General features: G+C 41.3%; 1 protein-coding gene and 1 long non-coding RNA gene across 5 annotated transcripts in view; both read right to left on the reverse strand.

Annotated features, from left to right (window-relative positions):
• GRID1 (glutamate ionotropic receptor delta type subunit 1) overlaps positions 1 to 11371 on the reverse strand; it is a 698930-nt gene that overhangs the window by 311789 nt on the left and 375770 nt on the right. The gene's annotated exons all lie outside the window — the stretch shown is intronic.
• Positions 3520 to 10471, reverse strand: LOC123380822. Its single transcript, XR_006587067.1, has 3 exons — positions 10132 to 10471; positions 8902 to 9044; positions 3520 to 8316 (listed from the first exon to the last, which is right to left on the reverse strand). It is a non-coding gene; the product is annotated as an uncharacterized LOC123380822 (long non-coding RNA).

Here is an 11371-nt window from a genome sequence, read left to right on the forward strand (position 1 = left end):
TAGACTGACCAGGGAAAAAGGACAGAAGACTCAAATTAGTAGGATTGGGAAAGAGAGGACATCATTACCAACCTTACAAAAATAAAAATAATTATAAAAGAATTGTATTAATAACTGTATGGGTAACAAATTATATGACTTTGGTGAAAGGACAAATTCCTAGAAAGACACAAACTATTGAAACTGTCTCAAGAAGAACTAGAATGTCTGAACAAACTTGTAAGTTTATTCAGTAAGTAAGTAAATTGAATTAGTAATTTAAAACCTTCCCACAAAGAAAAGCCAAGGCCCAGATGTCTTCACTGACAAATTTTTATTTAAAGAAGAATTAATATCAAGCTTCCACAAACCTTCCTCCACCCACCCACCCGCCTATCCCCCCAAAAAGGAAGGAACACTTCCCAACTCATTCTATGAGGCTATTATTACCCTGACACTAAAATCAGGCAACAAGATCACAAGAAAGGAAAAATGCAGACCAACATCCCTTATGACTATAGACCCAAAAGTTTTCTTTTTTTTTTTAATATAATTTATTGTCAAATTGGCTAACATACAGTGTGTACAGTGTGCTGTTGGTTTTGGGGGTAGATTCCCATGATAGACGCAAAAGTTTTCAATAAAATAATAGTTAACTAAATCTAGCAGCATATAAGAAGGACTATACACAATGATCAAGGACATTTATTCCAAGAATGAAAAGATTTGTTTAACGACTGAAATCAGTCAACTTACTATATTAACAGATAAAGGACAAAAACCACATGATTATCTCCAATGATGCAGAAAAAGCGTCTGAAAAACTCCAACACCCTTTCATAATAAAAATATTAAACAAATTAGAAATAGGAGCAAACTTTCTCAACCTTTGTAAGGACATCTATGAAAAATCCACAGCTAACACAGTTAATGATGAAAGACTAAATGCTTTTCCTCTAAGATATCGAACATGACAAGGATGGATGTCCACCATTGGATATCACTTCTACTCAGCATTGTATTGGAGATTCTAATCATGCCAATTAGACAAGCAAAGAAATTAAAAGGCATCTAGAAGTAGGAAGGAAGAAGTAAAACTATCTCTATTTGCAGATGATAGAAACTTGTATATAGACATTCCTAAGGGACCCCCATAAACAAAACAGAGCTAAAAACTATAAAATATATATATAATAAAATAATAATTTTTAGTTATCAGGGAAATAGTAATTAAAACCACAGTGAGGGGGCGCCTGGGTGGCGCAGTCGGTTAAGCGTCCGACTTCAGCCAGGTCACGATCTCACGGTCCATGAGTTCGAGCCCCGCATCAGGCTCTGGGCTGATGGCTCGGAGCCTGGAGCCTGTTTCCGATTCTGTGTCTCCCTCTCTCTCTGCCCCTCCCCCATTCATGCTCTGTCTCTCTCTGTCCCAAAAATAAATAAAGAACGTTGAAAAAAAAATTAAAAAAAAAAAAAAACCCACAGTGAGACACCACTATACTGCCTTCCAAAGACCTAAAATTAAAAAGACTGACAACACTAAGTGTTGGTGAGAATGTAGAGTAGCTGAAACTTTCACACATTGTTTGTGGGAGTAAGAACTCCTGAAACCATTTTGGAACAAAGTTGGGCAGCATCTTCTAAAGCTGAACATATGCCTATTTTATAACACTGCAATCCCATTCCTATATATACATCTGAGAGAAATAAACATATGTCCACCAAAGACATGGACAAACACATTAGCAACAGACTTATTCATAATATCACAAAATTAGAAATAACTCAAATGACCATCAACTAGGAAATGGATAAATGAATTGTGGTATACTCACATAATGGAATTCTACAAAGCAACAAATACCAGATAGACATAACAATACAGAGCAGTCTCAAAACATTATGTTGCACGAGAGAAGTCAAACATAAAAAGTACAGCCTGCATGATTCCATTTATATGAATTTAAGGCAAAACGAACTGACAGTGAAAGAAGTTAATGGTTATCACCAGGTGAGAAATAGATGAGAATTGGACTACTGATGGACTAATTGATGGACTAACTGAACATGATGGAACCTTCCGGAATACACGGTGTTCTACATCTTGATCCAGGTGCCAGTTACATAGGAGTGTACATATGTAAAAACGGAATCAAGCTGTACTTTTAAAAATCAATGTTTTTATGTACTTTACAAAACTGGGATTTAAAATTTTTTTAAATGACATTATCAAAGATGAAATTAAAATATATTAAATAACATCAAACAAAATGAATTATTTAAAAAACTGCATCCAGGATTCTAGCCTAGGTCTGCCCCAGCACCTAGCACACATGTCTATTCCCCCATGTCCCATGGGCCTCAGGCTGTGTCTCAATAAAAGCAACCAAGGATTAACTACACATTTTTTACTGACTCAAAATATTGATGGCTCATAGTGAACTCTTAGTCAACTAAAATTTCCAAGTCTGTTTTCCCCTATGCACAGCTAGGACCCATTGTCCTCATTCTGTCCTTTTACAACTTTAAAACATTTTTATATTATTATTATTGTTACTTGTTACTGCAAGATGTAACAACCCTGATGGAAATCAAATGCAAAGGGAAAAGGAAATTCTCCCCCAGGCCAACCATCTCACAAATTGTCAAGTTCCAGAGCCCTCCAGTCCCTGTCCACTTACATATTTAATTTTTATGTACTTATAATCACCCCATAGATACAAGTCTGCTATTCTTTTTTAAATGTACATACTGTTACATCATAAATATTTCCCATAGTCTTTATAATTATCATTTTTATTGGCTGCAGAATAAGTCTATAGGGTGACTACACCCATAATTTTCTTGGCTATTCCCTGCACTGAACACTGAGGTCATTTCCAATTTTTCAGTATGATAGATAGCACTGCAATGAAATGCTTATGTATTCGTGCATTCCTCATTTAAATTATACCATTAGGCTAAATTCTTAGAAGCAAGATTATTGGGTCAAAAGGTATGATTTTAGGTATGTTTTGCAAAGCGGTTTCCTAATTGACTTGGCCACCCACAATGAATAAACAGTTTTACCACAACCTTGACAGCATTATTATAACTTTTAATCACAGGCAATAGACCTAAAATTGTTTCATAAATTCCATTTTATTTTGTAATTCTGTGATTACTCAAGTAGTTCTCCATCTTGCCATGTTTGTTTTTGAAATGCTGGTATCTGACACAGGGCCAGGTACAGAGAAGGAGTTTGAGAAACGTCTTTTGAAGTGAACTAACTTTATTTTTTGGGATGTCAGTTGTTCATTCATGCCTTTTGCCCATTTTTTAAATCTAAGCTCTAATGTATGCCTCACTGATTTGAAAGAGGCAAAGTAAGTACTTCCAACTTGGCATATATATAACATTTGTTACTCTACCCTCCACTATCTTTCTTCTTTTTTTTTTCTATAAAATTAGTTCTAAATTTTTTTAAAGTTGTGTCTGCAGTAGACCCTCGAACAACATAGGTTTGAACTGTGTGGGTCCACTTGTATTTTATATGTGGATTTTTTGGACAAATACAGCACAGTACTGTACTTTCTCTTTTTTATGGTTCTCTTAACATTTTCTTTTCTCTAGCTTACTTTATGCTAAGAATATAGTCTATATATAACACTGGTAACATATAATGTGTTAATCAACTGTATATGCTATCAGTAAGGCTTCCAGTCAACATTAGGCTAGGTAGTCAAGTTTTAGGGGAATCAAAAGTTAAATGCAGGTTTTTGACTGCACATGCGAACCCCCACTCTGTTCAAGGGTCAACTGTATTTGCCTTTGTAATACTTTTTATCACTTTACATTTTCGAAAATTATCTGAAAAATCTTGTGACCTATCTTTTCCTTATTTTCCAGGATTTTTTTTCCTACTTAATTCCTTAATAGAACTGTTACTTATTTTTGGCACATGATGAGGTATGTAGCTTTTTTTCCCCCAAATAACAATAAATTCTGCCAAAATCATTTAGTCAACAATCCTTCCTTTCTCCATGGTGTTTGATTCCTCCTTTATCTTCTATTAAGTTATTTTATGTAATAGGATCTCCTACAGACTTTGTTGTTGCTATAAATTTGTTTTGCACAGTATCTCTTTATCTCTCTGATTTAATTATTGGTATATATGTTCTAGAATCTGTTAATAGTTGTCCCCTTCATTATTTCTTGTTTTTTAAGTATTTTTATATTGACCAGGTTTCCCTTGCCAGTGTAATTTTCTTTTTATTTATTTTTTTAAGAGAGAGAGAATGCGAGTGGGGGAGAGGGACAGAGAAAGAGAGTCTCAAGCAGGGGCTCCATCCCACGACCCTGGGATCATGGACCTGAGCTGAAATCCAGAGTTAAACACTCAGCTGACTGAGCCACGCAAGTGCCCCTTGCCAGTGTAATTTTCTAATCAATTTGTAAAAGTCCAATTAAAAAAATGATTGGGATTTTGATAGAGATTGAACTATAATTATAAATTGAGAATAGACTTTTTTATATTTACCCAAAAGACTGTATCTGGGACTATTGTAAGTCACCTCAATTATTCTTCTTTATTTTTTTTAGTGAGATATGGTGAAATGCCAAAGAGCATGGACTCTGGAGTAGATTATCTGGGTTTGAATGTCAGCTCATCTACAAACTGGAGCTATGTATCAGTTAGTGCTGCTAGGTGACGACCAGAAAATCTTGGTGGCATACAACATTGAGGACATATTTCTCCCACTGGCAGGTCTTTGGGTCAGCTGAGTGGCCCCGCTCTACATTCTCATTCCTGTGGCTCAGGTGAGAGGACACTGAGTACCTGGGGCAGGCTCTTCTTGTTGTGTTCAGAAATGGAGGGCACCTTTTGGGATGAGCACTGGGTGTTGTATGGAAACCAATTTGTCAATAAATTTCATATAAAAAAAAAAGAAATGGAGGAACAAGGGGAAACATTCCCCACCCCTGAAAGCTTAGACTCAGAACTTTCACATTCACTTTTGCCCACATAACATGAGTCAAAGCAAGTTCATGGCCAGGTCCAGTATCAATAGTGCATGGAAGTAACTGATTGGAGGATATTTAGGGATAGGAATAAATACTTGCTGGACAATAATTTCATCTACTATACCATATGACCTAGGGAAATTTACCTAAAACCCAAGGTTCAGTTTTCTTTTTTAATAAAATAGAGATTATCACCCTGCCAACTCATGGGCTGCCATGAGGACAAAATAGAATAATGTCTGAAAATCACTCAGCATCATGCCTGATGAGTAGCAGAACTCAGTAAATGTCAGGTATTATTATTCTTTCTAATTCTAGGCCAAACACTGCAATTGGCCTTTCAAACCTTTCAGGTTTTGCATGTTTTAGATTTTATCTTGTGTTCTCTGACACATTGTGCCAGTCATTGGAGATATTTGGAATCATCATCTCTCAAGTAAATAAACAAATTCTGAGAGCACCATATTACCTAGGCTCCTATATATTACACGGTGGGCTTGTGTGGCACTGATTACAGAGCCATCCTTCTTGACTTGTCATCACGTAATGTTTGATCTTTGTGCCACAGCTCTTCACAGACAGTGGACATGTTGAAGGAGACAGAGCCAATATTGAAGTCCTCTTTTGATTGACATCAATCAGTGGATCAATAACCTCTGGATATATGCTTAAAGTTATACATCAACCTAATTGACCTGCTTAAAATTCTATGCTTCCCTGTTTCCTCTAGAAGGGCCTCATACAAATCTGAATAGGCATCCCCAGTCCTATTATATATTCTTGTCCTGAGTATGAATTTCTCCAAAATCTCCTTGTATGGCTCTGTTGGTTTATTCAGACATTCCCTATCTCCACTAGAGGTATTCACGATTATGTGCCCACATTCATTTCAGAGCCTCTACAGCCCAAAGAGTCATCTTTCCTTATTTTGACAAAAATATTGGGATTTCTTTGGGACTTTTGCAGTTCCCCTTACCAAGTTGTAGGGTGAGAGCATCTTTTGCCCAGCCTTCCCTTCCTGTCTTCAGAAACTGAAAGGTCATCTGGGAAATCTGTCACAAGGCTCCCCTCACTTCCACTTCACCAAATGGTTCCTCCACACTGTCCACATTTAGGGCCAAGATAGCAATTGTCTTCATCAAATCCTCTGTCATATAGGAAATAGAATTGCCAAAAAGCTATAAGATGCTTGATGAGACCTAGCAGATGGCTAGTTTGTGACTGGGATCAGCTTAGGGGTCATCCTAGAATTTTCAAACAGGGGAAGCCAACTGGCCTCCCTGTGGACATTGAGCTGGGGCCAGTTTATAGTAGGCTAGGCTGGAACCCCAAATTCCAAGGACTGGCTTTTCTTGGTCCAGACCTGTGGTCAGTGAGTCTCCAAGTAGCCCTACTTCAACAAGTTCCCATAAGGCAAGAGACCATCGAGAAGATGATCAAGAAAGTCAATGCTCAGGGCACCTGGGTGGCTCAGTCAGCTGAGCATCCGACTTTATTTCAGCTCAGGTCATGATCCCAGAGTTGTGGGATCGAGACCTACATCAGGCTCAGCACTGAGCATGGAGCCTGCTTAAGATTCTCTGTCTCTCTCTGCTCCCCTCCCCAACTCATGGTCTCTCTAAAATAAAAAACAAGGAGTTAATAAAAAAAGAAAGTCAATGCTCAAGGCCAAGCTCTTACATAGGCCATCTGCCCAAAAACTAGGCTCATTTGTGCTCCCCCCAAAAGATGATAGTGATTTTTTCTTGTAATATATATTTCACCTATAAGAATAGTTTAACCTATTTAAGCCTTTTTCCTTTATTACTCTTCCAAAATCTATCACTTGAATGATGTGCCATTGGTGAGAGTATGGGGAGCCCTGAGAGAGCTCACCGAAGGTGCAAGGGCCCTCTCTCTCTCTGTTCACCTCGCCAGCTAACCGCTGGGTTGGCGAGCATCGTCTAATAGACATGAATGCCTCTGCACTGTATGTCTCATCCTTCTCAGAACCTGGACAAGATTGTGCTATTCTCTTCCTTTCTTCTCATTAATATAAAAGCCTTTATTTTCTCTAATTTGATTATTGAGTTTTTGTTCTGTTTTCAAGTAAAAACAAAATGACCAGCGATCAAACTGTGATCATTTCCTGCAGAGATTAATCTGTCTGTAAGGCCGTGTTCTGCTGAGCACTTTGATCCACATTAATCATGCCTCAGGACCATGCTCCATCAATACAGCACAATTACTAGAGTGGCTAGCAATGAAACGATTTGGAATCACTGCCCCAAGAAGTAGGGATTCCTCTAGACCAAGGGAAGGCAGTGGGAGGTATTGCTCATCAGACCTATGCCTGGTCCTCTTCAGAGATGAAAGAGCAAGCTACTGCCTCCTTGTCTTAGAAAACCTAACCCAGCCAGCTAGCCTCCCTGCCCCTTGTCACCCCTTGCCCTGCCCTGCGTGTACACCAACAGAGGGGTGCTCACATTCCAAGCTGATTCCCAGGAGACAGAGCCCTCCTGTCTCCCAGCGTCCCTACAGCAGCTGCTCTGTCAGCCATAGCCACATCTCTTTCTTTCTGTGTATGCTCTGCAAATTTGTGCCTTCAGTCCTGACAGTCTTCAAAAGCCCCAGATAACAGGCAAAAACAAAAATCCAGAGTTTCCCAGTACCCGGGAAAATATACCACATTGGAACAGTTTGCTCCAACCATAATGGGAACTGATCTGTGAGTCGTGGGACCGTAAGTGATCTGAAATCATCAAAGGAACCATTCTCCTCCTCCTGCCGCATATGGAAGGCACTTAGGGAGGACTTATTTCTAAGCAGCAAGCACTGGCCCATGAATTCCAGTGCAGTCTTCTCCCTGGCAAAGCCCAGCTCCCAGGGGAGAGGTGAAGCCCATAAAGCCTATGTAGGAGCCAAGGATGCTTAACACACTTGATTTGGGGGACAGCCCCTCCTCTGTGAATGTCAATGAATGTCTACGTTGTAGCGTTACTACAGTTGGAAGAAGACTCGAGATGTAAAAATGGTTGGAGAAGTGAGTGACGTGTAGTAGATGCTGAGAAAAGGTTTTTCTTCCACTCCACAGCCTCTTGTGGTGAAAATGCAGATGGTAGAGGCCACACATACTCTGCCCCAGGCAGATCAGATGGTGAGGAGAGAGGGAACAGGCTTCAGGGAAGAGCCCACAAGGAGGGCTAATAGCCAGGCCTGACCCAAGGGTACACACCCCATCTAAAAGGGCTCCAGTAGACACGGTGAAAAACACTGTGTAGGCCACACAAACACATCTCTGAGCTGAGTTCAGCACACGGGCAGTGAGGTTTCAATTCCAGAAGAGAGAAAGATCTGGAAAATGCAAATAGTTGTGGAATATTTCTAGCAACGTAAAGGGAGCAGGCCGAAGCAAGATCCCCATGCAAACCTGCTAAGCCTAGAAGCTCTCACTTTTGCACATGCACCCTCAAGGCTGACCCCTCAGGACACAATGCTGTGAGATTATCTCCTTTGCTTCCCTGGATTAGATTACAAACCCTCAAATCCCATGTGGAAACACCAGGCCAATCTATACATCGCAAAAACCCACTACCTGCTAAAGTCCCTCCACTGAAGGTGAAATACTAACTACTATTTAAACAGACTGGCAAGGCTGACCTCAGTATCCAATGCACTGGAGGATGGGCATGAGGGCAGATATGATAACCGATGGCCATGGCAGGGCCCTCATGAGAACCAGCTCAAGTTGGACCAGAAGGCCAAAGCGGCCCTGGAACTTATCCAACTCTCTAAAAGCATTTTGCTAACCTTCTGGAGCTCCCCAAATACCTGGGGTTATCCTTATAATTCTTGCTTGCTATATGAAATAAAGCCATCAATAAATGGTGGAGAGATGGACATTTTTCCAGACCATCCAGCATCCCCCCCCCCACTCACCCTGTGATCAAAGAAATATCCCGAAAGCCACATCCTTGGGGTTCGGGCTCAACACCATGTAGCTGCCAGGGCTACTCCACTCATCTCTGACTGGCTGCCAGACTAAAGGACGCAGAACAGCCACATGATGTGCTGGCCAAAGTCTGAAAACATATTGCATTTGCTTATAAACATTTTCTCAAAGGAACCGGAGTAGCTTACACAAAGAATTTATCTAATCAACTGATACAACATAAATAAAGCATAATCAATTAGAACAAGAGAAAAGGGAACTACAATTGTACCAACATAAGAATTAATGGCCTTGATCTTCCTGATAGTAAGAACAAAAAAGGGAAATACATTCAGTTGCTTGGATCATGATGCCAGGGAGGAGGAAGCAGATATTCACTAAGTTCTGAAAGACACACCTCCAAGTTGTGTAACGAAGAGTTTCTTCAAGGGAAAAAGCAAATACTCATTGAATACCAACTACATACTGGGAATGCCATGACACCGATGACATACAGGGACATCCCAGCCTGTAGGAGCTTATAAGAACATGACCAGTGTGGAAGGGGTGATGACCAGTGTGCCAGCCAAGTCCAGCTCTGACTCAGCCCCTGGCCATCCTGTGCAGAACACAGCCTGCCCAGCTCTATAGGAAGCCTTGTTTATGCACATCCTCCCTGCATCCTTATAGGGACCCTGCAAGGACATGGCTGCACTCCACAGGTTTTAAAAAAGGAGAGAGACTCAGAAAGAGTAAGCATCTTGGCCAAGTTCAAATCAGTGAGTGGCAGAGCTGCATTCTCTGACTCCCGTGTCCAACCTCCTCCCACTACACCTAAATAAATAACAGTGCCAGACACAGAGACTATGGCAAATTCCATACCTTGTTTTCTTGTGGGACCCATGACAAAAGCTACCACTGTATAGGGGACTCTGAAGGCCCTAGGGGCATAATGAATGCCAAGTTCAGAGCTTTCTAGTAGACTGGCTCCATGGATAGATCTGAGGACTAAGGGTGCAAAAGCACAGAAGAAGGGTTGCATGAGACCTGTGCTCTGCAACCCACCCTCCCCATGCCCGATACTCATCAGCACCACCCAGAGAGACCCCACCCACAACCACATCTGCATCTCCGAGAGTGGGACCCAGGTGCTGATGTTTTGTAGGTCTCCAGGTTTCTCTATAAAGAGACAAACAGGTATTCATTTGTTAGGATTACTGTAACAAAGTACCACAGACCTGAGTGGCTTAGACAGCAGAAATTCATCTCTCCCAATTCTAGAAGTTCGAGATCAAGGTTTCTGTAGGGTTGGTTTCCTCCAAGGGCTTGGAGGGTAAGATCTGTTCCAGTCCTCTCTCCTTAGCTGTGAATGGTGTCTTCACATCGTCTTCCCTCTGTGTGTCTCTGTGTCTCTGTGTACAAATTTCTCCTTGTATAAGGACACTATTCACCCTATAGTGATCCCATATAGTCACCCTAATGGCCTCATCTTATGTTTTTATTTTATTTTTGAGAAAGAGACAGAGTGTGAGCAAGGGAGGGGCAGAGAGGGGAGACAGAATCTGAAGCAGGCTCCAGGCTCTGAGCTGTCAGTGCTGAGCCCGATGCGGGGCTTGAACTCACAGAGTGCGAGGTCATAATCTGAGCCAAAGTCAGATACCCAACCAACTGAGCCACCAAGGTGCCCGCCCTAATGACCTCATCTTAACTTGATTACACAGATGCTATTTCCAAATAAGGTCACATGCTTAGGTACTGGGGTTAGGACTCCAACAGATCTTTTTTGGGGGGACACAACTCAACCATAACCAAGGGCTACAGCATGGATATCCTCAGCGACAGATGATAGTCCACAGGGATCAGGAAGCGGCCAGGAGGCCAGGCTTCCTGCCAGGTTCCAGGTCTATCCACTGGCCTAAACCAAGCCACTTTTGTCTATTGCCAAAACAACCTCAATAGCCTCCTACCTGGTCTTCAATAGTCCACAACTGTCACCTCCATCCAAGCTCTACATAGCAGCCAGAATGAACTTTTCAATCAAACACAAATATCATAATAGCAGTCATGGCTTCAAAGCCTTCAATGGCTGCCTATTAGTCTCAGGAGAGACCAAAGCCACTCCATCCTCGTTATGTTTCAAACGTTGTACTAGGTCCTGAAATGCTCTCCCCTTCCTTCCCCTCCCACCTGGGACTCACCTAGATCGGGTCACAATTAGGTTCCTCACCCATCAGATCCCAGCTCAGAGGTCTTCTCCCCAGGGGTCTGGTACCACACCACAGCCCCCAGCCTGACAGTATCAAGGTGTTTTGCTCCCCACTGGATCCCCAGCACCTACAACCAAGCCCAGAATGACAGTGTTCAGTATTTATCAAGTGAAAACAAAGTATGGCAGTGATGCATTTAAGTGTATTATCCTGGATTACTTTCTCTTCTTCTGTGAATGTTTAAGTACTTACTATGCCTAAGGCATCACAC

Source organism: Felis catus, chromosome D2 (assembly GCF_018350175.1).
Source record: "Felis catus isolate Fca126 chromosome D2, F.catus_Fca126_mat1.0, whole genome shotgun sequence".
NCBI classification, from domain to species: domain Eukaryota; kingdom Metazoa; phylum Chordata; class Mammalia; order Carnivora; family Felidae; genus Felis; species Felis catus.